Raw genomic sequence first — 27,940 nt, forward strand, 5'->3', positions numbered from 1 at the left:
AAAGACCTAAATTTAAGACCAGACACTACGAAACTCTTAGAGAAAAACATAGGAAGAACACTCTATGACATAAATTACAGCAAGATCCTTTTTGACTCATCTCCTAGAGAAATGGAAATAAAACCAAAAATAAGCAAATGGGACCTAATGAAACTTCAAAGCTTTTGCAGAGCAAAGGAAGCCATAAACAAGATGAAAAGACAACCCTCAGAATGGGAGAAAGTATTTGCAAATGAAGCAACTGACAAGGATTGATCTCCAAAATTTATAAGCAGCTCATGCAGCTCAATATCAAAAAAACAAACAACCTAATCCAAAAATGCAGAAGACCTAAATAGACATTTCTGCAAAGAACATATACAGATTGCCAACAAACACGTGAAAGGATGCTCAACACAAGTAATCATTAGAGAAATGCAAATCAAAACTACAATGACATATCACCTCACACCAGTCAGAATGGCCATCATCAAAAAATCTACCAACAATAAATGCTGGGGAGGGTGTGGAGAAAAGGGAACCCTCTTGCACTGTTGGTGGGTATGTAAATTGATACAGCCACTATGGAGAACAGTATGGGGGTTCCTTTATAAACTAAAAGTAGAAGTACCGTACAACCCAGCTATCCCACTACTGGGCGTATACCCTGATTAAACCATAATTCAAAAAGTGTCATGTATCAGAATGTTCTGCAGCACTATTTACAATAGCCAGGACATGGAAGCAACCTAAATGCCCATCGACAGATGAATGGATAAAGAAGATGTGGGACATATATACAGTGAAATATTACTCAGCCAGAAAAAGAAACGAAATTGAGTTATTTGTAGTGAGGTGGATAGACCTAGATTCTGTTATAGAGAGTGAAGTAAGTCAGAATGAGAAAAACAAATACCGTATGCTACCATATATATGAAATCTAAAAAAAAAAAAAATTGGTTATGCAAAACCTAGGGGCAGGACAGGAATAAAGACACTGACGTAGGGAATGGACTTGAGGACACGGGGAGGGGAAGGTTAAGCTGGGACGAAGTGAGAGAGTGGCATGGACATATATACACTACCAAATGAAAAACAGATAACTAGTGGGAAGCAGCCACATAACACAAGGAGATCAGCTCAGTGCTTTGTGACCACCTAGAGGGGTGGGATAGGGAGGGCGGGAGGGAGACACAACAGGGAGGAGATATGGGGATATATGTATATGTATAGCTGATTCACTCTGTTAGAAAGCAGAAACTAACACACCATTGTAAAGCCATTATACTCCAATAAAGCTGTTAAGAAAAAAAAAGAGAAATCTCCCACGTGAAATATGTTCAAGGCTGGAGTTGTCAATGTAATGGTCCTTTTTCCTTGTGGTCTGAGGTTTTATGGAATCATAGAGGATGATCAAGATAAGCTACATACTATACATAGTCTTCAATTCCTGTGGTTTAAAGTGAGTGTAGTACAGTTTGGGGTAATTCCAGATAGCCAGTTACGTTATAGTCATGAAAATTTAGGCCAAATAGGACATATATGAGTAGTGACTTTTACCCTGTGTAAAGGAAATTTTTATCAAAGCATGTTTTATTTTAATGACCAGAGAAGTATTGACATTGCTTTTCTTTCTATCCCAGTAACTTCTGGAGTTATCACTTAGAAGTCTCCAAAGAAATGAGGAGCAGATTGGTCATAGAAAATAATTTTCTGTGAAGAAATTTTCTAAAATACTTTATTAATGTCATCACATCTGTCTAACGAAGCTGGAGCCGCATATCTCTTTTTCAACTAGACTCAGAGTAAAACAGGAAGAATCATTTGACTCAAGTAATGAAATGATAAATATCACTCCATTGTGTGAAAATTATCACATTGCCTGGCTGACTTAGTTTTTTTCTTTTTCTATCACGTGTTAAGCCGTATTAGTGACATTATACAAAACAAACTAGAAGAGATGGGCCATAGTTACCCAAAGTGTTGTTTACATGATAGCAGCAAAGTGCTTCGCAACTGAATTATTGATGAATTTGTAGTTCATTGGTGGATAGAAAGCCCAAAACATTGGCTCTGAAGTTGGAGGTTTCCATAATACAAAAGCACAGGAATGAAAGAGTAGGCAATAAAACTGGCAAAAATAGATTGATCTGCTGTTAAGAGAATCCTACCACAATGAGTTTGCCCACAGCTGTTGATCAATTCCCAGTATACTCTAAAGGGAATGAATTATGTGGGAATATGATGATGAATCTCAAGCACTCTCTATGTAACTAAAATTACCTCTGCCTGAGAATGCTCCACTTATGATTTGATCCTAAACAACTAGTTTTCAAACCACAAATGAACTCATCTATCAAATAGTGTCTTGTTCTTTAGCTTACCTTTCTTGTTACGTTATAGGTGGAGGCAAAAATCTGTTCGAATCCTTCAGTTTGAATTATGTCCTGTATATAGGCAGCTTTACTCTGAAAAGGGGCATTTTCTTCATTGTTAATAAGAAATGCCACAGTTCGTACAACTGATGACTAGAAAGCACTTGACCTTTGCTCTGATCACAGTTATGTATCTCCAAAGATCTCCCCTTAGGTGTCAAAAAAAATTAGCATTAAATTGCCTAACTTGCTTTCTTTTTCAGCTGGTATGACATAACCTTTAAATAAAATGGTGTTTGTTTTAGAAATAAATTAATAAATATTTATTTCATTTCTTCACAAAATACTCAGTGTTTTATATTTATCAAGCACTATGCTAAGTCCTTTCATATGCATAATGTCCTAATTCTCACAAAATCCTTTTTTAAAGAGGAAACAAAGACATAGGTTCTGTAACCTAATTAAGGTCACATATCTAGTAAACAGGCAAAACAATTATATGAATGTATTATCTAAATTTTTAAGTCTGAATATTTGCCCCTATTTTTTCCATTTTTATCCAAATTTTCAAATTTATTTGCATACCATTATTCATAATATTCTCTCATTCTATTGTATTACTATTTTATCATGAGAAAATTGCCACTATTTTTTATTATTTTCCTCATTATAAAAATCTATCCCAGTAAAATTACAATATTTTAAATATACTGTTAGTTATGAAGAAGTAAAAGTAATATAGAAACTTCTAAACCAGGGTCTCTCAACATGGTCACTCTCAACATTTTGTACTAGATACTTTTTTGTCAAGGGAGCATCATCAGGGGAGGACTGTACTGTGCATTGTACATTGACACCAGCAATGTCCCTGGTTCTAACCATTTAGATACCGGTGGCAAACACTACGTACTCCTACTTGTGACAACCAAAAGTGTCTCCAGACAGTGTTAAATGTCCTGGGGGAAGGAGGGAAAATAACCCCTCCTTCTGTGAACTGCTGCCCTAGAGAAATCAATGTCATGTTTCCTCTTTCAGTCATTAAGTTTATTATCTAGTTTTATAGTTTTCAATAGCCTTGTAGAATCAGAAGTCCATTAAAAAATAAATACACTTATTTTCTTTAATGTTATTTCCATGGAAACTAGGAGAAGGTCGACTTCTGTTACTGTAGTCTCTTGGCTGAAGTTTTAAGCTTAGTCCTGTGCAATTATAAGATTTTTTTGAACAAGATAAATTTAATAACTTGTTATTGTGACAAACTCTAAGCTCCTTTTGAAAAAAGTAAATACTGCCATGTTCTTGTAGGTTTTCAAGAGTGATCCTGGGCAACAGTTATCACACTGCTGAAGTTTTCTTCAAAGGTGGGATCTGAAAGCAAGTCTGTAGAAATCTCAGGCTTTAGAGCATTCTTGAAGTTCATGATATAATCTAAAAGGTAATATTAAAACTCTACTACATTTAATTTTTTATTCTACAAGCATCATAGTCTTGATTTAACCTTAAAAGATCTCAAATATTTATCTATAACTTATAACAGTATGGAGTTCCATGAGGTAACAATTCATACACATAGAGATATAAGTGAATGTGTATATAAAAAGCTACCTGGGCATTATAATTAGAATAGTTCCTTCTCCCTCAAAATGTGCATATTTCCTTTAGGCGTCATCAACTGATAACCTTATGCCAAATCCATAGCATAGTTTAGCTATTTTGATTATGTACTATCCATTCTATCTTCACTTTGAAAGTTATTCCTTAGTCTCAACACTCGTCAGATATCCCTCTGCCCCAAGGAGGTCAGTCTGCTCATGAGTCTCCCAAATGCCTTTATGAAAGCCCCAAAATGTTTTGAAATGAAACAAATTTCTGGACAAATAACTAAGTGACCGTCTCTGGTAAACTATAATATTTGGTATTTATTCAATGACCACTTCCTCCATTTTTAGTGACATAAGCACAGTCCTAGTTTTATGGTACCCAAGGCTGCTTCATTGCTTGGCTAACTTATACATTCAGAATAAAAAAAGATATAGGGCTTCCCTGGTGGCGCAGTGGTTGAGAGTCCACCTGCCGATGCAGGGGACACGGGTTTGTGCCCCGGTCCGGGAAGATCCCACATGCTGCAGAGCGGCTGAGCCCGTGAGCCATGGCTGCTGAGCCTGCGCGTCTGGAGCCTGTGCTCCGCAACGGGAGAGGCCACAACAGTGAGAGGCCCGCGTACCACAAAAAAAAAAAAGAACAAAAAATACAAAGATTGTGTTTCTAAACTAAGATGCCATCAGTAAAACATATTTTTGAGCCATTAGTCTTGTATAAAAAATTTTAATCTCTACTCAATCCAAATCTACCTCTGTTAACTACTTCTACATGGAAGAAGACTTGTTCATATTTTACAGTAAGAGAAATGTAAACCAAGGAAACTTTCTGGAAATATAAACTTGACCTATGTTTTATTTTTATTTACTTTTTTTAGTTATTTCTGAGATATATATTTTAAAGTAATAACTAGAACTATGACTTATAACATTATACCAAAACATAGAAGATTTTTAGAAATTTCATGTAATGTCTGAAACATTTATATTAACATATTTCCATACAAATAACCCAAAGAAAGTTTAGTATTAGTTGTTTTCTATTAGTTTTTTTTATACTGCAGGCTCTTATTAGTCATCAATTTTATACACATTAGTGTATACATGTTAATCCCAATCGCCCAATTCACCACACCAACATCCCCACCCCACCGCGATTTTCCCCCCTTAGTGTACATACGTTTGTTCTCTACATCTGTGTCTCAAGTTTTGCCCTGCAAACCGATTCATCGTACCATTTGTATAGGTTCCACATACATGCGTTAATACACAATATTTGTTTTTCTCTTTCTGACTTACTTCACTCTGTATGACAGTCTCTAGATCCATCCACGTCTCTACAAATGACTCAATTTCATTCCTTTTTATGGCTGAGTAATAATTCCATTGTATATATGTACCACAACCTCTTTATCCATTCATCTGTCGATGGGCATTTAGGTTGCTTCCATGACCTGGCTATTGTAAATAGTGCTGCAGTGAACATTGAGGTGCATGTCTCTTTTTGAATTATGGTTTTCTCTGGGTATATGCCCAGTAATGGGATTGCTGGATCGTATGGTAATTCTATTTTTAGTTTTTAAGGAACCTCCATACTGTTCTCCATACTGGCTGTATCCATTTACATTCCCACCAACAGTGCAAGAGGGTACCCTTTTCTCCACACCCTCTCCAGCATTTGTTGTTTGTAGATTTTCTGATGATGCCCATTCTAACTATTGTGCGGTGATACCTCATTGTAGTTTTGATTTGCATTTCTCTAATAATTAGTGATGTTGAGCAGCTTGTCATGTGCTTCTTGGCCGTCTGTATGTCTTCTAAGGAGAAATGTCTATTTAGGTCTTCTGCCCATTTTTGGATTGGGTTATTTGTTTCTTTAATATTGAGCTGCATGAGCTGTTTGTATATTTTGGAGATTAATCCTTTGTCTGTTGATTCGTTTGCAAATATTTTCTCCCATTCTGAGGGTTGTCTTTTTCATCTTGTTTATAGTTTCTTTTGCTGTGCAAAAGCTTTGAAGTTTCATTAGGTCCCATCTGTTTATTTTTGTTTTTATTTCCATTACTCTAGGAGGTGGATCAAAAAAGATCTTGCTGTGATTTATGTCAAAGAGTGTACTTCCTATGTTTGCCTCACAGTTTTATAGTGTCCGGTCTTACACTTAGGTCTTGAATCCATTTTGAGTTTATTTTTGTGTATGGTGTTAGGGAGTGTTCTAATTTCATTCTTTTACATGTACCTGTCCAGTTTTCCCAGCACCACTTATTGAAGAGCTGTCTTTTCTCCATTGTATATCTTTGCCTCCTTTGTCATAGATTAGTTGACCATAGGTGCATGGGTTTATCTCTGGGCTTTCTATCTTGTTCCATTGATCTATATTTCTGTTTTTGTGCCAGTACCATATTGTCTTGATTACTGTAGCTTTGTAGTATAATCTGAAGACAGGGAGTGTGATTCCTCTAGCTCCGTTTTTTTTCCCTCAAGTCTGCTTTGGCTATTTGGGGTCTTTTGTGTCTCTATACAAATTTTAAGATGATTTGTTCTAGTTCCGTAAAAAATGCCATTGGTGATTTGATAGGGATTGTGTTGAATCTGTAGCTTGCTTTGGGTAGTAGAGTCATTTTCACAATATTGATTCTTCCAGTCCAAGAACATGGTATATCTCTCCATCTGTTGGTATCATCTTTAATTTCTTTCATCAGTATCTTATAGTTTTCTGCATACAGGTCTTTTGTCTCCCTAGGTAGGTTTACTCCTAGGTATTTTATTCTTTTTGTTGCAGTGGTAAATGGGAGTGTTTCCTTAATTTCTCTTTCAGATTTTTCATCATTAGTGTATACGAATGCAAGAGATTTCTGTGCATTAATTTTGTATCATGCAACTTTACCAAATTCATTGATTAGCTCTAGTAGTTTTCTGGTGGCATATTTAGGATTCTCTATGTATAGTATCATGTCATCAGCAAACAGTGACAGTTTTACTTCTTCTTTTCCAATTTGTATTCCTTTTATTTCTTTTTCTTCTCTGATTGCCATGGCTAGGACTTCCAAATATATGTTGAATAATAGTGGTAAGACTGGACAACCTTGTCTTGTTCCTGATCTTAGAGGAAATGGTTTTAGTTTTTCACCATTGAGAATGATGTTTACTGTGGGCTTGTCGTATATGGCCATTATTATGTTGAGGTAAGTTCCCTCTTTGCCCACTTTCTGGAGAGTTTTTATCATAAATTGGTGTTGAATTTTGTGAAAAGTTTTTTCTGCATCTATTGAGATGATCATATGGTTTTTATAATTCAATTTGTTAATATGATGTATCACATTGATTGATTTGTGTATATTGAAGAATCCTTGCATCCCTGGGATAAATCCCACTTGATCATGGTGTATGATCCTTTTAATGTGTTGCTGGATTCTGTTTACTAGTATTTTGTTGTGGATTTTTGCATCTGTGTTCATCAGTGATATTGGTCTGTAATTTTCTTCTTTTGCAGTATGTTTGTCTGGTTTTGGTATCAGGGTGATGGTGGCCTCATAGAATGAGTTTGGGAGTGTTCCTTTCTTTGCAATTTTTTGGAAGAGTCTGAGAAGGATGGGTGTTTGCTCTTCTCTAAACGTTTGATAGAATTCACCTGTGAAGCCATCTGGTCCTGGCCTTTTGTTTGTTGGAAGATTTTTAATCACAGTTTCAATTTCATTACTTGTGATTGGTCTGTTCATATTTTCTATTTCTTCCTGGTTCAGTCTTGGAAGGTTATACCTTTCTAAGAATTTGTCCATTTCTTCCAGGTTGTCCAGTTTATTTGCATAGAGTTGCTTGTAGTAGTCTCTTAGGATGCTCTGTATTTCTTCAGTGTCTGTGGTAACTTCTCCTTTTTCATTTCTAATTTTATTGATTTGAGTCCTCTTTTTCTTGATGAGTCTGGCTAATGGTTTCTCAATTTTGTTTATCTTCTCCAAGAACCAGCTTTTAGTTTTATTGATCTTTGCTATTGTTTTCTTTGTTTCTATTTCATTTATTTCTTCTCTGATCTTTATGATTTCTTTCCTTCTGCTAACTTTGGGTTTTGTTTGTTCTTCTTTCTCTATTTCCTTTAGGTGTAAGGTTAGATTGTTTACTTCAGATTTTTCATGTTTCTTGTGGTAGGCTTGTATAGCTATAAACTTCCCTCTTAGAACTGCTTTTGCTGCATCCTATAGGTTTTGGATTGTCGTGTTTTCATTGTCATTTGTCTCTAGGTATTTTTTGATTTTCTCTTTGATTTCTTCAGTGATCTCTTGGTTATTTAGAAACATATTGTTTAGCCTCCATGTGTTTGTGTTTTTATGGTTTTTTCGCTGTAATTCATTTCTAATCTCATAGCATTTTGGTCAGAAAAGATGCTTGATATGATTTCAATTTTCTTAAATTTACTGAGGCTTGATTTGTGACCCAAGATGTGATCTATCCTGGAGAATGTTCCATGCGCACTTGAGAAAAATGTTTAATCTGCTCTTTTTGGGTGGAATGTCCTATAAATATCAATTAAATCTATCTGGCTTCTGTTTACTTGTTTATTTTCATTTTGGATGATCTGTCCATTGGTGTAAGTGAGGTGTTAAAAGTCCCCCACTATTATTGTGTTACTGTCGAGTTCCTTTTATAGCTGTTAGCAGTTGCCTTATGTATTGAGGTGCTCCTATGTTGGGTGCATATATATTTACAATTGTTATATCTTCTTCTTGGATTGATCCCTTGATCATTATGTTGTGTCCTTCCTTGTCTCTTTTTTTTTTTAACATCTTTATTGGGGTATAATTGCTTTACAATGGTGTGTTAGTTTCCTTCCTTGTCTCTTGTAACATTATTTATTTTAAAGTCTATTTTATGTGATACAAGTATAGCTACTCCAGCTTTCTTTTGATTTCCATTTACATGGAATATCTTTTTCCATCCCCTCACTTTCAGTCTGTATGTGTCCCTAGGTCTGAAGTGGGTCTCTTGTAGACAGCATACATATGGGTCTTGTTTTTGTATCCATTCAGCAAGCCTGTGTGTTTTGGTTGGAACATTTAATCCATTCTTGTTTAAGGTAATTATCAATATGTATGTTCCTATTATCATTTTCTTAATTGTTTTGTGTTTGTTTTTGTAGGTCATTTTCTCCTCTTGTGTTTCCCACTTAGAGAAGTTCCTTTAGCATTTGTTGTAAAGCTGGTTTGGTGGTGCTGACTTCTCTTAGCTTTTGCTTGTCTGTAAAGCTTTTGATTTCTCCATCGAATTTGAATGCGATCTTTGCTGGGTAGAGTAATCTTAGTTGTAGGTTTTTCCCTTCTTTCATCACTTTAAGTATATCATGCCACCTGCTTCTGGCTTGTCGAGTATCTGCTGAGAAATCAGCTGTTAACGTTATGGGAGTTCCCTTGTATGTTATTTTTCGTTTTTCCCTTGCTGCTTTCAATAACTTTTCTTTGTCTTTAATTTTTGTCAGTTTGATTACTATGTGTCTCAGCGTGTTTCTCCTTGGGTTTATCCTGTATGGGACTCGCTGTGCTTCCTGGACTTGGATGGCTATTTCCTTTCCCATGATAGGGAAGTTTTCGACTATAATCTCTTCAAATATTTTCTCTGCTCCTTTCTCTCTCTCTTCTCCTTCTGGGACCTCTATAATGTGAATATTGTTGTGTTTAATGTTGTCCCAGAGGTCTCTTAGGCTGTCTTTATTTCTTTTCATTATTATTTCTTTATTCTCTTTCACAGCAGTGAATTCCACCATTCTGTCTTCCAGGTCACTTATCCGTTCTTCTGCCTAAGTTATTCTGCTATTGATTCCTTCTAGTGTAGTTTTCATTTCAGTTATTGTATTGTTCATCTCTGTTTGTTCTTTAACTCTTCTAAGTCTTTATTAAACATTTCTTGCATCTTCTAGATCTTTGCCTCCATTCTTTTTCCGAGGTCCTGGATCATCTTCACTATCATTATTCTGAATTCTTTTTCTGGAAGGTTGCCTATCTCCACTTCATTTAGTTGTTTTTCTGGGGTTTTATCTTGTTCCTTTGTCTGGTACATAGCCCTCTGCCTTTTCATCTTGTCTGTCTTTCTGTGAATGTGGTTTTTGTTCCATAGGCTGCAGATTTGTAGTTCTTCTTGCTTGCTGTCTAAGAGGCTTCATGGGAGGGACTGGTGGTGGCTAGAGCTGTGTGTTTCTCTGGGGGGCAGAGCTCAGTAAAACTTTAATCCACTTGACTGTTGATGGGTGGGGCTGGGCTCCCTCCCTGTTGGTTGTTTGGCCTGGGGCAACCCAACACTGGAGCCTACCTGGCCTCTTTGTTGGGGCTAATGACAGACACTGGAAGGGCTCATGCCAAGGAGTACTTCCCAGAACTTCTGCTGCCAGTGTCCTTGTCCCCAGGGTGAGCCACAGACCCCCGCCACCCGCCTCTGCAGGAGACGCTCCAACACTAGCAGGTAGGTCTGTTTCAGTCTCCCCTGAAGTCACTGCTCCTGTGTCCCTATGCGCACACTACTTTTTGTGTGCCCTCCAAGAGTGGAGTCTGTTTCCCCCAGTCCTGTCAGAGTCCTGCAATCAGTTCCCACTAGGCTTCAAAGTCTGATTCTCTAGGAATTCCTCCTCCCCTAGCCAGACCCCCAAGTTGGGAAGCCTGACGTGGGGCTCAGAACCTTCACTCCAGTGCATGGACTTCTGTGGTATAAGTGTTCTCCAGTCTGTGAGTCACCCACCCACTAGTTATGGGATTTGATTTTACTGTGATTGCACCCCTCCTACCATCTCATTGTGGCTTCTCCTTTGTCTTTGGATGTGGGGTATCTTTTTTGGTGAGTTCCAGTGTGTTCCTGTCGATGATTGTAGAGCAGCTAGTTGTGATTCTGCTGTTCTCACAAGAGGGAATGAAAGCACGTCCTTCTACTCTGCCATCTTGGTTCCTCTCTCTGTTTTTTTTTTAATTTTTTTGGAGTGTAGTTGATTTACAATGTTGTGTTAGCTTCAGGTGTACAGCAAAGTGAATCAGTTATACATATACATATATCCACTCTTTTTTAGATTCTATTCCCATATAGGTCATTACAGAGAATTGAGTAGATGTCCCTGTTCTGTACAGTAGGTCCTTGTTAGTTATCTATTTTATATATAGTAGTGTGTATATGTTCATCCCAATCTCCCAGTTTATCTCTCCCCGCCCCTTTCCCCACTGGTAACCATAGGCTTGTTTTCTACATCTGTGACTCTATTTCTGTTTCGCAAATAAGTGCATTTGTGCCGTCCTTTTAGATTTCACGTATAAGCAATATCCTATGATATTTGTCTTTCTCTGTCTCACTTACTTCCCTCAGTATGACAGTCTCTAGGTCCATCTATGTACAACCCTCAGAATGGGAGAAGATACTTGCAAACGAAGCAACTGACAAGGGATTGACGTATCTTTTATTTTTTTTATTTTTTAATGTTTTTATTTTATTTTATTTATTTTATTTTTTCCTACGTTGGGTCTTCATTGCTGCCCGCGGGCTTTCTCTAGTTGCGAGTGGGGGCTACTCTTTGTAGCGGTGCATGTGTTTCTCATTGTGGTGGCTTCTCTTGTTGTGGAGCATGGGTTCTAGGCACACGGGCTTAAGTAGTTATGGCACATGGGCTCAGTAGTTGCGGCTTGCAGGCTCTAGAGCGCAGACTCATTAGTTGTGGCACACAGACCTAGTTGCTCCACAGCATGTGGGATCTTCCTAGGCCAGGGATCAAACCTGTGTCCCCTGCATTGGCAGGCAGATTCTTAACCACTGCACCACCAGGGAAGTCCTGACATATCTTTTAAAATGGACAATGTTCAAGAGGTGGCTGGGCATTAGTGATGAATTGATCTCACATGACTGATTTCTTATTCCCTTTGATTGAAATTTAAACTTAAATGCTACAGTGTAGCCGCACCCTTCCTTACCAGCCCTTCTCAGGAAGGCTCCATTTTATTTTGCTAGCAGTGCTAATTGCTCCCTATTACTGTGCCATTATGCTCCCCTTCCAAAATAAATAATATTTATGAAACATTGGAACAATAAATAACCTGTGAGTTTATTGTGTTTATTAAACACTGAGGCTTCCTTTCCAAATTGCATGGCTCAGCTCTGACTACTATTCAAGTAGAGCCATCATGCTTTCCAAACTGCCCTGCCAACTTGTCTTTGCATACAAATTTTTTTCTTTGAGACTTGGAGAATAGCAATTAGGCAATTCCAGGTGGTGTGGTTACCAGAAGATAATCACATTTTAGAACCATCAGATGCTTCACACACACTGAGACTTCGTAACTCTCAGGGGTATGATTATCTCATCCCTGCTCTCCTTCATGCCATGTCAGTATCCCCTTCTGTTTTCACAACACTAACTTACAGATTCTTCAATCCCTTCCTCCCAATTATGTCCTTACAACCATTTAATCATAATAAGAACAGTGTCAGAGAAAAACAACCATCACAAAAACCAACACAACACTGTACTAAGCCAACATTCTTAGGTTTTTTTCAACATTTAATTGCAGTATGTGTCATATTTTTCCAGTAATTCATTGTTTTTGGAAAACAGTGAAATTTGTAGACATCCAGAATCTAGAGGGATCAGATTTTGACATCCAGCTTTAGCCATATCTCATTTTTTCTCCATACTCACAACTCACCCTATTCCATACTTCCCCTAACATTTAGCACAGAGCATGGGCTAGAGTAGGTACACATTAATTGCTTTGTCTTGCAAGTGTTTCCAGTCACTTAATGTAATACAGCAATGCTTAAAATAGTAACTCTAAGCCTAAATGTCAATTATGTTCAGAAATATTTTCAAATGAGTCTCCATTTTATAACTGTGTTTCCTAAACTATATTCCATTATACCATAATGTGCCATAAAATGTTAATAGATAGACTGTACAAAATAAAGCTCCATGGTTACTCAAGTTTTAAAATCTCTGGATTAAATGAATTCCATTAAACTGTTAAAGGTTCTGAGACATTCTACAGTCCTGCATTTGGGACTTCCAAGAGTGATTTTTTTTTTTCTATGAAGGGTTTCTAAAATGTATTTAGCTACAGAATCCTTTTTAATTTACATGTGCATTATAGGAATAGGCCTAAATTATTGTAAAACCCAATGAAATTTAATAGCTGAAATAAAATTGCTTAGTTTAGAGATTTATAGCCTGAGGTCCATACATTGGCTTCAGGGGATCAATGTTAGTATCTGTATTTTTCTGGGCTGAAACTTAAACTATTGTTTTTTTGTGTTTGTACTCCTATAGGATATATAACACAGATTAGTAAGAAATTAACTTCAGCTGGATGAGGGACATCTGGGAAGGCCTAATTGGAGAAGGTGTCATTTATGTTTGGCTTTGAGGATTTCAGAAGTCAGAGATGATAAGGAAAGAACATTACAGTAAAGGTAGACAACTTAAGTGTATCAGAACAGTAAAATGCTGGGTATATTTGGAATATAGTGAGAGATCCCATTAAGTTTGAGGTTAGGTTGCACGTTGGCGCTTAGGATGCATGAGTGGTATAATGGGAAATAATGTTGAAAAACCACATTGGATCAGATTAAGAAGTCTTTGAATCCTATAAACAAGATTTTGGATTTTGATATTTCCATTTACTCATCTATAACCTTCAGTGGTCTCCCATTTTCTATATAATTTCCCATTTTAGAAAGTAATCTGGTAGTGATATGATAGATTAGGGGAAGAAGAAAATGATGACAGAACTATAAATTCAATGAACCCAGAAGTTTAGGTGTAACGTGTTGAGGGCCCTAAATTTGGTAGTGGCAGTAAAACCAGAAAAGAATGGCTTTAGCTTTTTTAATGGCAAGTATAATTGACTATTGAGGATCCAGTACCATTAACTTTCCCTATCTTAACACACACTATCTAGACTTGTGCTGTGTAATATGTGACAATGTATATTTAAATTTAATTACAATTAAGAAAAATTAGAAATTCAGTTCCTCAGAACTAGTCATATTTCAGGTGCTCAAATATCTTCATGTTACCATATTGGACAGTACAGATAGAAACCATTTCTATATCTGGAGACTGTTCTATCAGAAAACTCCAATCTAGTCTATAAAACCTATGCAGAAATGTAGCAGCCTGAAATGGGTGATTTTTGGATAGCATAATTTCTGCCAATATTGGCCCTCATTGAATTCTGAAGCAGGAAAACCTGGTATTTAGTATCTCCAGCCACGCTTTCTGCCAAGTCAGTGCTTGCTTTCTCACTCCTGCTCTCATGCTACATGTCCCTTTCCTCTGTGTTCCCACAGCACTCTGTGCTCATCTCTTGGAGCACTTATGACACAGCTGAAACATTGATTTACTTGTCCTTCTCCTCCATGGTATTTTATCCCCAGCATCTAGCACAGTGGGTGACACAAAACTTACAGAGGAGTTGCTCCATGAATTTCTGTGGATGAATGAATGAGATCTCAAAGCAGCATCATAATACATCATTAACAGGGGCATGGCATAAGATATTTTTAATTAGGGTGGTCTGTTAATTCTGCTTCTTAACATATTTCATGAACAACTTCTTATACCTAAGTTTTGTTTGCTATAAGTACCTTCAGAATTGGGTTTGAGGGCTTCCCTGGTGGCTCAGTGGTTAAGAATCCGCCTGCCAATGCAGGGGACATGGGTTCGAGCCCTGGTCTGGGAAGATCCCACATGCCAAGGAGCAACAAAGCCCATGCACCACAACTGCTGATCCTGCATGCCACAACTACTGAAGCCTGTGTGCCTAGAGCCCATGCTCTGCAACAAGGGAAGCCACTGCAATGAGAAGCCCACGTACTGCAAGGAAGAGTAGCCCCCGCTCGCCGCAACTAGAGAAAGCCCGCGCACAGCAATGAAGACCCAACGCAGCCAAAAATAAATAAATTTTAAAAAAAAAGAATTGGGTTTGAGTGGAGCGGCAGTGTGGAGTAGGTATAGTGTCCCTCCATAGGAAGGAGTTTACAGTCATAACCATTTAGAGATGAAGCTTTCCTGGAAGTCTGACAGACACGTACGGAAGCAAGAAAGTACAACTGATTTAGCATCTGGAAAGGCATGATCCATTCTTTTCCTACAGGCTATGAAGATGTATCAGATTCAATTTACTAGATGGGACAGAAGCAGGGCTTGCAAGGCAATGCATTGTAGCTAAGCATCCATATGGCTTTGTATTAATTAATTTCCTAGGATTATCATTTTGATTCTCCTTATAATGAAATATCAAATGTATAGAGATCAACTGAGTTGGCAAATAAAGAGATCACAAGCTTGGTTCCATAAAAGTGGAACTGGCTGACAAATGGAGAGGCTTGGGCACCTGGGATTACAGGTTAAACAGCAGAGCAAGTATGTGGACAAGATCGCTGTTTTTGGTAATTAAAGCGGGCCTCGTTAGTACTGGGCGGAACAAAGATGCCCTGCTTAGTTCTTTCATGTTTGCCTGAAACATAAAAAGCTCTCAACTTTTTTTCTCCCTGTAATCTGGTAGGCTAGCAATGCTTTCCCTGACAAATGAGGCTGTGTCTCTAGGTAAGCCTGAGTGTGGCTTCAGAATCTGATAGAATAATGGTTCTCCTCTTTGCTGGTCTGTTTCCTGAAATGCTTCCTCATTTTAAATCTCCAATTCTTGCATTTCTGTACCCCCTGTGAGAGCTCTATTCTCACTGTTGTCAGCAGAAGCAGTTGCTCAGTGTGGTGCAGCGAGCCTGATGGATGGCTTTAATTCACTGGTCCCAGACTGCCTTTATGATTGCTCAGGTCCTGGAGAGAGCTGGCCACTCAAGGCAGCAATCACTGCCTCTGTGTTTCAACATCTGCCTCAACAGCCAGAGGGCATGGAGATTGGAGCCATGGAGGAGGAATAGAAACAGATATTTCTCGTGATTTCTGCAGCGCTGGGGGATGGCAGAGTGGGAGAGAAGGTCTTAGCGTTATATCGTAACTGACCACAATCTCCCATTTGACATCATTTCAAGATCAGGATGAAACAGGGGTGGTCCCCTTGTCATAAAGTGACATCAGACAGAAAACACAGACAACTCTTCTCCAAATTTAAGTTTAGGAGAATGTTTAATTTGGATATATAGAGTAGGATATCTCCTTGAAAGAAAGGTCTCTGTCAGTTATAATTTCTTTACTATCCTGAGTCTAGGTTAAATTCTCCTCATTTTTATTTCCTTTTATTAATTAATTTTACTTACTTGTGTTACATTATTTACTGCTATACACACCCTTATTGCTACTCACAAATATGCCAGGAAAATGACCAACTGGCTGTAACTGGGCCAACTGTATAATACTGGGCAGGACCCTTCTACTCACTTAGCTTGTGTTTGAAGTGACTGAATTAGTAAGAGTGACAACTTACTCTTTAGGATGAGTTTATCAAACTACCTCCTTGTTGTCTAATTGCATATTACAGTTTAGCTTAGTGACATTTGTTATTTAAGAAGAATGTGGAGATGAGAGCAATTCATGACTAAACCAGAGTAGTGTTTATCATAAATTGGATCATCATAACCAGGCTATGGAGAGCACTTCATAGTTTACAAAGAATGTTCTCATCTCTGATTTTCATTGATTCCTCATGAGAGCACTATGGGAAAGATTGGTCTCAGGATTAATATTATTCTCATTTTACAGTGTAAGACTTGTGATTAAAAAAGTAGATCCCAGGATTTGGAATCAGTGTTTCTACAATTTTAGTCCTTTTAGCATTTCCAGCAGTTACACTGTGCTTTCCTAAGGGACAAACTTATAAATGAGGCTATATTGGCACTAGGCAAAATCTGGACAAAGAGCAAATTGAAGAATTCAGAGAGCTATCTCAGGCTCTTTCTAGCAGACCTTGTCTGGCTCAAAGTGTTTGCTTCTTCCTTGTCAATTGCTGTGACTCATGGCTCTGCAGAACTGCAGGCTCAGCATTGCCCCAAACTCTGGAACTCATCTGACCACAGGACAGAGGAGTTTCCATAGCTACAGGCAAACATTCTGGGACAATCATATTGCCCTTCTTGCTGTGCCAGCCTTGATCTCATGCCACACTTACAATAACTGGGCCTTGTTTCTGAAACAGCTACTCCCACCATTCTCCAGTTTTGTTTCAGAGCCTTATCTTCTTATTTTTAAGTTCCTGTTGTATAACCTGCCAAGCACTTCAAAGACCTCTAGTGGTCAACTCCTTTTGTGAATAAAGTTCTTTTGGGGAACGCAACTCTGCCCATTCATTTATGTATTGTCTATGACTGCTTTAATGCCACAAAAAGCACAATTGAGTAGTTTCAGCAGAAACCGTATGGCCTGGAAAGCCTAAAGTATTTACTGTCTGGCCAATTAGAGAAAATGTTTGCTGACCTTTGCCCTAGGACTGTGCTATGCTTTGCTCTTGCAGTTTACATTCTCTGGTACTTGAGTCTTATCTTAAGCCTAGCACAGTGGCTGGGATGCTGAAGCCCAAAAGAGATTTCCCTTATGTCTGTTTGTATGCTGGCTTGCCTGCTCTAGCCTACACATACCATCTATCCCTGGATTCCCGCTAACGGTATTTGGCCCTGCTCTAGGCAGGACCCCATCACCTTATGTTTGTTTCCCTCTTCCCATGCTCACTGCTTGCCTGGGACACCATTTACATTTTTAACTGCCATTTAAACGAGTTCTACTTGTGGAATTAGGCTTCCTCCCCTACTCTACATCTGTGTCTGTTCTATCCTCTCAGAGCCTACTATTCAGTGTCCTGCAAGTCTCAATGGATAGATCGGTTTCCAAGTCCTGTCTCCTTCTGGTATGCTCATTCCAAATGAAGTCAGCTATATTCAGATTTCTCTGGGTCACTCTTCCTACTCATTTCTGGGAGAGAGCAGGACAGATTGAAGTTAGTTTAGACAAATTTCTCTTAGAGCCGGTACACCAGTATCTCCAATATATATAGCTCCAATACGGCAGGTTCTTGGGACCATAAGAGACGTAGAATCACATGTGCCTTAAAAAAATCCAGTTAAATTGAGATCTAAAAACATAAGGACCATCATAGGTGCTAGGCATACATGTATTGCCTTTTGGCCTTTTCTCATGGATGAGTATTATTCTCCACCCTCTATCCTCCCCGTCCTTATTCCTGGTAATGGAACTTGATACTTACTGCACAGGATCACCAAAGCTCCTCACTGAAAACAAACAGAAGCACATAAGTTTATAATTCAAAGCATGATTTGAGTTTTACAAGTAGTTTTCTACAACCTCACGCATCTTCGTAATTGTGTGATGAAGCACATTTGTATCCTAGTAGAAATTCTAACAATGAGCTGATTGTATAAAGTTTCCATGGTAGACAATCTTGAATTCATCAGAAGTAAATAATGTTCCCGGTGCCCTTAAATCAATGGAGTTGATTTAAAAACAAGTGTGTTTGCCCCATCGTCCCATTAAAGATGACTATATAGGTGACCACCATCTCCCCAAATCTGACACCGTATTGATTTTCCCTCCTGTTGGCTGCACACGTGAATAGATGACATGTTTGCTCAGTGTGAAAAGTAAGTTTCACTAAGGTAACCATAGTTTCATTGTCTCTTTTGTGCATTTAATAACTTGGTGACCTGGTAAAGAGATTCAGATCACTGGCCTTTGTTCTTCTTATCACTGGGCTGTTATCTCAATCTAGCAGTATTTCTGAACACCTTTATTTTCAACACATTTAGAATTTAAAAACACCCTCTCCCCCACATGTAACTTTTCTAGTTTGGTTTGGTAAGAAAAAAAATTGTAGCTCCATAAAGCAGAATAATATGTTATCTAAGTAAGAATGATATATTTTTTCTATTTCCCAGTTTTGTGGAAAATTTAGGCAAATCAAAAGTAGGCTAAAACATCACTTGTGAACCAGAATGTTTGGCACCTTTAAGATTGCTGAAGGTTTCTCTGAACTTAGAAATCATACTGAGGTGGACCAAGGCTTTGTAAAATCTTAAACAAAATCCCTGAATATTTGTATTAGGTACAGATCTTTCTGAACTACTTGGCATACATTTCTCCTTCCTATAGCAGATTTTGGGAATATTGAGCAAAGATCAAGGTTGGCTACTTATCAAACACTTCTATATAACTGTCTCTGAGTTGTAATGAAAACATAGAATTTGATTTGTGGGGTTGTGCCCACAGTGAGGTGTTTTCCTACAGGCCATTTAACATATGAAGAAGATTATTTTACAATCAGGCTTTTAGTTCTGATAAATATTGTGTTTGTTTGGAGATAGCTAGATGGAGAGACTTAGTAGCACACACTCAAGTCCTTTTCCTTTCTTGGATTGTAGATGTATTAGATGAGAAGGGATTTGGAGATTTTGCAGATGAGAGAACTGAGGCCCAGAGACAGAAAATCACTTGCCTAAGACAGTCATTTGGTAGACAGCCAAGAATTGAACCCAATTTAGTAGTTTTTCATTTGTACCATTTTACTTCCCTTCTTTTTTGTCCACTAGATTTTATTTTGATAAGGTGATATGACAAGTAAGAAATCTCTGAAGATTGTATACTCTATCTGAATATTTACCACAGGATGTGGGTGAAATTACCTCATTCTACAGACAGATATTTGCCAGAGCTCCTTCTATGGACTGGCTATTCTGGCCTTCCAATAACTTCTTTGATCTAGTTCAGAAAGTATTAAGCACTGGAATTCTTACAAGTATTCTGAACCAAGATGCACTTTGTAAGTTCACCTTTGCTAGAATGCAAATCAGTACAAAATGGCTGACTTAATTTATGTTTCTGTCAACAGTGTGTTTCTCCTGATTACCTGCCCAGACTATGTGAGGAGATGGTTGAGATTCTGAGTAGTCTCTATTTGTGTTGAAGAGGCCACTGGTAATTGCATACGTGCCTCCCTCTATCAACAGTCTTACTTAGTACATCACCTAAGAGAAGGTCCAAGATTATGGTCTGTGAATTTCAAGCACAATCATTTTTCTGTTTTATTGGGTTGGCCAAAAAGTTCATTCGGGCTTTTACATAACATAGAAAACCCGAGCAAACTTTTTGGCCAACCCAATATTTGGAGAGAGGGCACCAGGAACATTTTGCTTTCTTTCTGTTTTGTGTCTAAAATATGTATCTGCATGGAGCTGTACACTAATTTGTTTATTAAATATTTGCAGTAGGAATTACAGAAGTGGAAAGGAACATTTAGATGGCTGGTTTTCAAAAACATTTATTTCACCAGTAGCCCTTTTCTTACATACAGTGATAATGTGCAATATAGATTACTTGAAACATGGGTTGGGAATCTGGATTTCTGCCTACTTGCTCTCCTAATGTAAACATAATTTGTAAGTTTTACTGAGCTTTGAGATTTCTATGAAGAATGATTTTACAAATCTTTGTCTTATAGATTGGAGTACTAAGGAACAAACTGGTCTAAGACCTACCAGGCGGTTAAGAGCACATTTGACACTGGGACCCAGGTATGAATTGATAACAGTTCAGAGCTCTTTATTCTACTTCTGAACAAGAGAGTGGGATGCCAGTGAATGAAAACTGAGATATCACATTTTGAATAATTGAGCAGCTCACAGTGCATAAATTAAAATGCTCATTGTTAAATTATTATGTAAAATTAAATAAATGCTGAGCCCATGACAATTATCACTTTCTACCATTATAAAAGCACATGATGAAACTTTTTTTTTAAGGAATTTTGCCTTTTTATTTTTTTAAATTTTATTTATTTATTTATGGCTGTGTTGGGTCTTTGTTTCTGTGTGAGGGCTTTCTCTAGTTGAGGCAAGTGGGGGCCACTCCTTATAATGGTACACGGGCCTCTCACTATTGCGGCCTCTCTTGTTGAGGAGCACAGGCTCCAGACGCGCAGGCTCAGTAATTGTGGCTCATGGGGCTAGTTGCTCCGCGGCATGTGGGATCTTCCCAGACCAGGGCTCGAACCCGTGTGCCCTGCATTGGCAGGCAGATTCCCAACCACTGCGCCACCAGGGAAGCCCATGATGAAACTTTAAATACTTGGTGTCAATGACTTATTATCTCCTAAAGGAAAAGATGTATGTAACAATACAGAAAGTGTCACAACACAGATTATAAACTACCAAAAGTAAAACTAAATTTTTTCCACATTTGAAAGATTATGGAAATAATTTCAATTTGCTTATATTCAGCCTCATAAAAATTTTACTTATAGACCGACTTTCTCCACATCACCAAAATGAGCAGTACAGATTCATTACCATCTTTAATTAATATGTACTTCTTTTAAAATTAATTTTGATTGGAGTATAGTCGCTTTACAATGTTGTGTTAGCTTCTACTGCACAGCAGAATGAATCAGCCATATATAAACATATATGCCCTCCCTTTTGGATTGCCCTCCCATTTAGGACACCACAGTACATTAAGTAGAGTTCCCTTGCTATACAGCATGTTCTCATCAGTTGTCTAATTTATACATAGTATCAATAATGCATATGTGTCAATCCCTATCTCCCAATTCCTCCCACCCCACCCCTTTCCCCCTTGGTATCTATACATTTGTTCTCTACCTCTGTGTCTCTATCTCTGCTTGGCAAATAAGATCATTTATACCATTTTTCTAGATTTCACATATATGCATTAATATACACTATTTGTTTTTCTCTTTTGACTTATTTCACTCTGTATGACACTCTCTAGGTCCATCCACATCTCTACAAATGACCCAATTTCGTTCCTTTTTATGGCTGAGTAGTATTCCATTGTATATATGTACCACATCTTCATCCATTCCTCTGTTGATGGACATTTAGATTGCTTCCATCTCCTGGCTATCGTAAATACTGCTGCTATGGACATTGGGGTACATGTATCATTCTGAATTATGATTTTCTCAGGGTATATGCCCAGTAGTGGGATTGCTGGGTCATATGGCAGTTCTATTTTTAGTTTTTTGAGGAACCTCCATACCGTTTTCCATAATGGCTGTATCAATTTATTTTCCCATCAACAGTGCAAGAGGGTTCCCTTTTCTCCACACCCTCTCCAGCATTTATTGTTGGTAGACTTTTTGATGATGACCAATCTGACCGGTGTGAGGTGATAACTCATTGTCGTTTTGATTTTTAGTTCTCTAATAATAAGTGATGTTGAGCATCTTTTCATATGTTTGTTGGCCATCATTATGTTTTCTTTGGAGAAATGTCTATTTAGGTCTTCCGCCCATTTTTTGATTGGGTTGTTTGTTTTTTTTGAGTGACCTGCATGAGCTGTTTGTATATTTTGGAGATTAATCCTTTGTCAGTTGCTTGGTTTGCAAATATTTTCTCCCATTCTGAGGGTTGTCTTTTTCATCTTGTTTATGGTTTCCTTTGCTGTACAAAAGCTTCTAAGTTTCATTAGGTCCCATTTGTTTATTTTTGTTTTTATTTCCATTACACTAGGAGGTTGAACAAAAAAGATCTTGCTGCAATTTGTCTCAGAGAGTGTTCTTCCTATGATTTACTCTAAGAGTTTTACAGTTTCTGACCTTACATTTACATCTTTAATCCATTTTGAGTTTATTTTTGTGTATGGTATTAGAGAGTGCTCTAATTTCATTCTTCTACATGTAGCCATCCAGTTTTGCCAGCACCACTTATTGAAGAGACTGTCTCTTATCCATTGTATATCCTTGCCTCCTTTGTCATAGATAAGGTTACCATAGGTGCATGGATTTATCTCTGGGCTTTCTATCCTGTTCCATTGACATATATTTCTGTTTTTGTGCCAGTACCACATGTCTTGATTACTATAGCTTTGTAGTATAGTCTGAAGTCAGGGAGCCTGATTCCTCCAGCTCCGTTTTTCTTTCTCAAGATTGCTTTGGCTATTCACGGTCTTCTGTGTTTCCATACAAATTGTGAAATTTTTTGTCCTAGTTCTGTGAAAAACGCCATTGGTAATTTGATAGGGACTGCATTGAATCTGTAGATTGCTTTGGATAGTATAGTCATTTTCACAATATTGATTCTTCCAATCCAAGAACATGGTATATCTCTCCCTCTGTTTGTGTTGTCTTTGATTCCTTTCATCAGTATCTTATAGTTTTCTGCATACAGGTCTTTTGTTTCCTTAGTTAGGTTTATTCCTAGGTATTTTATTCTTTTTGTTGCAGTGGTAAATGGGGTTGTTTCTTTAATTTCTCTCTGATCTTTCATTGTTAGTGGATAGGAATGAAAAAGACTTTTGTGTGTTATTTTTGTATCCTGCAACTTTACTAAAGTCATTGATTAGCTATAGTAGTTTTCTGGTGGCATCTTTAGGATTTTCTATGTATAGGATCCTGCCATCTGCAAACAGTGAGAGGTTTACTTCTTCTTTTCCGATTTGGATTCCTTTTATTTTGTTTTCTTCTGTGATTGTCATGACTAGGACTTCCAAGACTATGTTGAATAATAGTGGTGAGAGTGGACCCCTTGTCTTGTTCTTGATCTTAGAGGAAATGCTTTCAGTTTTTCGCCATTGAGAATAATGTTTGCTGTGGGTTTGTCATATATGGCCTTTATTATGTTGAGGTAGGTTCCCTCTGTGCCCACTTTCTGGAGAATTTTTATCATAAATGGGTGTTGAATTTTGTCGAAAGTTTTTCTGCATGTATTGACATGATCGTATGGTTTTTCTCCTTCAGTTTGTTAATATGGTGTATCACATTGATTGAACTGCGTATATTGAAGAGTCCTTGCATCCCTAGGATAAATCCCACTTGATCATGGAGTATGATCCTTTTAATGTGCTGTTGGATTCTGTTTGCTAGTATTTTGTTGAGGATTTTTGCATCAATGTTCGTCAGTGATATTGGCCTGTAGTTTTCTTTTTTTGTGGTATCTTCATCTGGTTTTGGTATCAGGATAATGGTGGCCTCATAGAATGAGTTTGGGAGTGTTCCTTCCTCTGCAGTTTTTTGGAAGAATTTGAGAAAGATAGGTATCTTCTCTAAATGTTTGATAGAATTCACCTGTGAAGCTATCTGGTCCTGGGCTTTTGTTTGTTGGAAGATTTTTAATCAATTTCAGTGCTTGTGATTGGTCTGTTTATACTTTATATTTCTTCCTAGTTCAGTCTCAGAGGGTTGTGCTTTTCTAAGAATTTGTCCATTTCTTCCAGGTTGTCCATTTTATTGGCATACAGTTTCTTGTAGTAATCTCTCATGATCCTTTGTATTTCTGCAGTGTCAGTTGTTACTTCTCCTTTTCCACTTCTAATTCTATTGATTTGAGTCTTCTCCCTTTTTTTCTTGATGAGTCTGGCTAATGGTTTGTCAATTTTGTTTATCTTCTCAAAGAACCAGCTTTTAGTTTTATTGATCTTTGCTATTGTTACCTTCATTTCTTTTTCATTTATTTCTGATCTGATCTTTATGATTTCTTTCCTTCTGCTAACTTTGGGGTTTTTTGTTCTTCTTTTTCTAATTGCTTTAGGTATAAGGTTAGGTTGCTTATTTGAGATTTTTCTTGTTTCTTGAGGTAGGATTGTATTGTTATAAATTTCCCTCTTAGAACTACTTTTGCTACATCTCATAGGTTTTGGCTCATCGTATGTTCATTGTCATTTGATTCTAGGTATTTTTTTATTTCCTCTTTGATTTCTTCAGTGATATCTTGCTTATTTAGTAGTGTATTGTTTAGCCTCCATGTGTTTGTATTTTTTACAGATTTTGTCCTGTAATTGATATCTAATCTCATAACGTTGTGGTCAGAAAAGATGCTGGATACAATTTCAAATTTCTTAAATTTACCAAGGGTTGTTTTGTGACCCAAGATATAATCTATCCTGGAGAATGTTCCATGAGCACTTGAGAAGAAAGTGCATTCTCTTGTTTTTGGGTGGAATGTCCTATAAATATCAATTAAGTCCATCTTGTTTAATGTATCATTTAAAGCCTGTGTTTCCTTATTTATTTTCATTTTGGATGATCTGTCCATTGGTGAAAGTTTGGTGTTAAAGCCCCCTACTATGATTATGTTACTGTCGTTTTCCCTTTTTATGGTTGTTAGCATTTGCCTTATATATTGACGTGCTCCTATGTTGGGTGCATAAATATTTACAATTGTTATATCTTCTTCTTGGATTGATCCCTTGATCATTATGTAGTGTCCTTCTTTGTCTCTTATAATAGTCTTTATTTTATAGTCTGTCTTGTCTGATGTGAGTGTTGCTACTTCAGCTTCCCTTTGATTCCTATTTGCATGTAGTATCTTTTTCCATCCCTTCACTTTCAGTCTGTATGTGTCCCTAGGTTTGAAGTGGGTCTCTTTTAGACAGCATATATATGGGTCTTGTTGTTGTATCCATTCAGGCAGTCTGTGTCTTTTGGTTGTAGCACTTAATCCATTTACATTTAAGGTAATTATTGATATGTATGTTCCTGTTACCATTGTCTTAATTGTTTTGGGTTTGTTATTGTAGGTCTTTTCCTTCTCTTGTGTTTTCTGCCTAGAGAAGTTCCTTTAGCATTTGTTGTAAAGCTGGTTTGGTGGTGCTGAATTCTCTTAGCGTTTGCTTGTCTATAAAGCTTTGGATTTCTCAGTCGAATCAGAATGAGATCCTCACTGGGTATAGTAGTCTTGGTTTTAGGTTTTTCCCTTTCTCCACTTTAAATATGTTCTGTCACTCCCTCAAGCCTGCAGATTTTCTGCTGAAAAATCAGCTGATAACCTTATGGGATTTCCCTTGTAGGTTATTTTTTTTCTTTTCCCTTGCTGCCCTTAATATTTAACATGTTCTTTAAAACAGTAAAATTTACACTTTATAGTATACAGTTCTTCAGATTTTGACAAATACATAGTCACCAAACCAACAATATAATCAATACATAGAACAATTCTGTCACCCCTTTAAATTCCCCCCCTGTCCTTTTCTACTCAGTTCTCCACCCCAGCCCTGGCAATTACTGATCTGCTTGAGATCTCTATAGGTTTTCCTTTTTCCAGAATATCACAAGAAGGGAATCGAATAGTACGTGTCCTTTTGAATCTGGCTTCTTTTACTCAACATAATGCTTTTGATATTTCTCCACATTGTTTCATGCATTTGTATTTTGCTACTTTTTTGTTGCTGAGTAGTATTCTATTTGTTTTATTTGGGACACAGTGTAAATTATGCTCTCAGACTGAGATAGTGTATTTAACACAGGTTCACTGCAGGAATTTCACAAGCCAATAGCATACAGGGTAATGTGTCCTAATAAGCCCATAAAGAAGTATACCCCAAAGAAATGATAGATTAATTACACTACTGTTCCAGGCAAGGGAAGATGACAGAAAAGTCCAAATTAAGTTGAGGTGTACCTTTTCTATGAGTTTGGTTTCTCAGGAGGGTTGGCTTAACCAACCAGGAGTGACTTTAGCTGCCAGCACAAAAGGAAAGTCCCCTATTGCTAGATTATGAAGGTGCCAGTGTGTGTTGGTGGCAGGATAGGCTGCTCTGAGGTTTACCACTGCAGGGACCATCGCACGGCTTGCCCCATTGCCTACATGAGTGCCTCACTGAAGCAGCAACAGATGTTTCTTCTCTTCCAGAGACTGCTGCACAGTTTAACACCACTGCTGACCAAGAGTAGCTTGGCCACAGCAGGAGCAAGTGTCTCAAGATCTTTGGAGAGCTAGATCAGCAAAGGATAGGCTTAACGCAGAACAAAACTCTTGACTATTTCTTTACAAACTCTGGTATTTATTGTCTAAATATTCCCTTGCCATAGTTGCTTCTCCACATGTTCTTATCCATAAGCCCCCAGCAGGACCTCTTAGCAACTGAGATAATAAGTGCTTATCAATGACAACACAACTTATTTCATTTTTATATCAAAACAACTTTACTAAAAAAAAAAAAAACAACTTTACTTCTAAAAACAACTTTTTTTGTTTGTTTTTGTTGTCTTTGTCATAAACAAGTGGATTAAATAAGTTCACTTAAGATAAGCTAGTGAATTTGAAATCACATCAAGCCCATACACAACACCATTATATGGATATATATTCCCCATCTGAAGGATGTTTAGGTTGTTTCCACTTTGGGGCAATTATGAATAAAGCTGCTATAAACGTTTACATGCATGTTTTGTGTGAATATAAGTTTTTGTTTCACTTGCATAAATACCTAGGAGTGGGATTGCTGAGTCAAATTGTTAATGAATATTTAACTTTATAAAAATGGTGAAACAATTTTTCAGAGGCACTGCAGCATTATGCATTCCTAACAGAAATGTAGGAGACTTAGAGTTGTTCCACAGCCTTGCTAACACTTTGTATTACCAGTGACTTTTTTTAACCCACTTAATAGGATTTAGAGTTATCTCACAGTTTTATTTTCTTTTCTCTAATGACTAGTACTTTTGAGTATTGTTTCATGTATCATTTAAAATTTTGTACATTTTCTTTACTGATATGTCTGTGCTAATATTTTGGCCATTTTTTAAATTGGACTGCTTTTTGTTTTATTATTACTGAGTTTTGGGAGTTTTTAAATACATTTTTTGGATACAGGTCCTTTGTCTGATATGTGATTTGCAAATATATTTTCCCAATCTGTGGCTTTTGTTTTCATTCTCTGTGTTTTGAAAGGCAAAAGTTCTTAACTTTGATGAAGTTCAATTTACAGGGATTTAGTGTGTGCTTTTGGGCGATGCTTAAGAAATCTTTGCTCTACCCAAGTTCACAAAAGTGTTATACTATGTTTTCTTCTAGAAGTTCTATTGTTTTAGGTTTTCCATTTAAGCCCATGATCTAATTTTGAGTTGTGTTTTTTTGTTTGTTTGTTTTTGTAATGGAATGAGGAATGGATTGAGGCTTTTTTCTATGAGTTTGACTTTTTTCCCCACTTCTAAGTTATACCGTGCAGTATTTGTCTTTCTCTGTCTGGCTTATTTCACTTAGCATAATGCTGTCCAAGATCGTCCATGTTGTCAGAAATGCTAGGATTTCCTTCTGTTTTGTAGCTGAATAATA

The 27,940-nt window shown here is 37.3% G+C and overlaps 1 protein-coding gene across 7 annotated transcripts in view; it reads left to right on the top strand.

The window, feature by feature from the left end:
* Positions 1–27,940, top strand: part of LOC307180253 (uncharacterized protein) — a 1,346,125-nt gene that overhangs the window by 1,086,239 nt on the left and 231,946 nt on the right. For 4 of the 7 annotated variants that reach the window (XR_013825695.1, XM_079910374.1, XM_079910375.1 and 1 more), the window contains 2 exons: positions 3,660–3,789; positions 20,368–20,440. The gene's annotated coding sequence lies outside the window, so the exon portion shown is untranslated. Of the gene's footprint in view, positions 1–3,659; positions 3,790–13,232; positions 13,376–20,367; positions 20,581–27,940 lie in introns of those variants that run through there. The other 3 variants (XM_079910378.1, XM_079910377.1, XM_079910376.1) reach the window with 3 other exon arrangements.

The sequence above is a fragment of the Stenella coeruleoalba genome (assembly GCF_951394435.1).
Source record: "Stenella coeruleoalba genome assembly, chromosome: X".
In the NCBI taxonomy this organism is placed as follows: domain Eukaryota; kingdom Metazoa; phylum Chordata; class Mammalia; order Artiodactyla; family Delphinidae; genus Stenella; species Stenella coeruleoalba.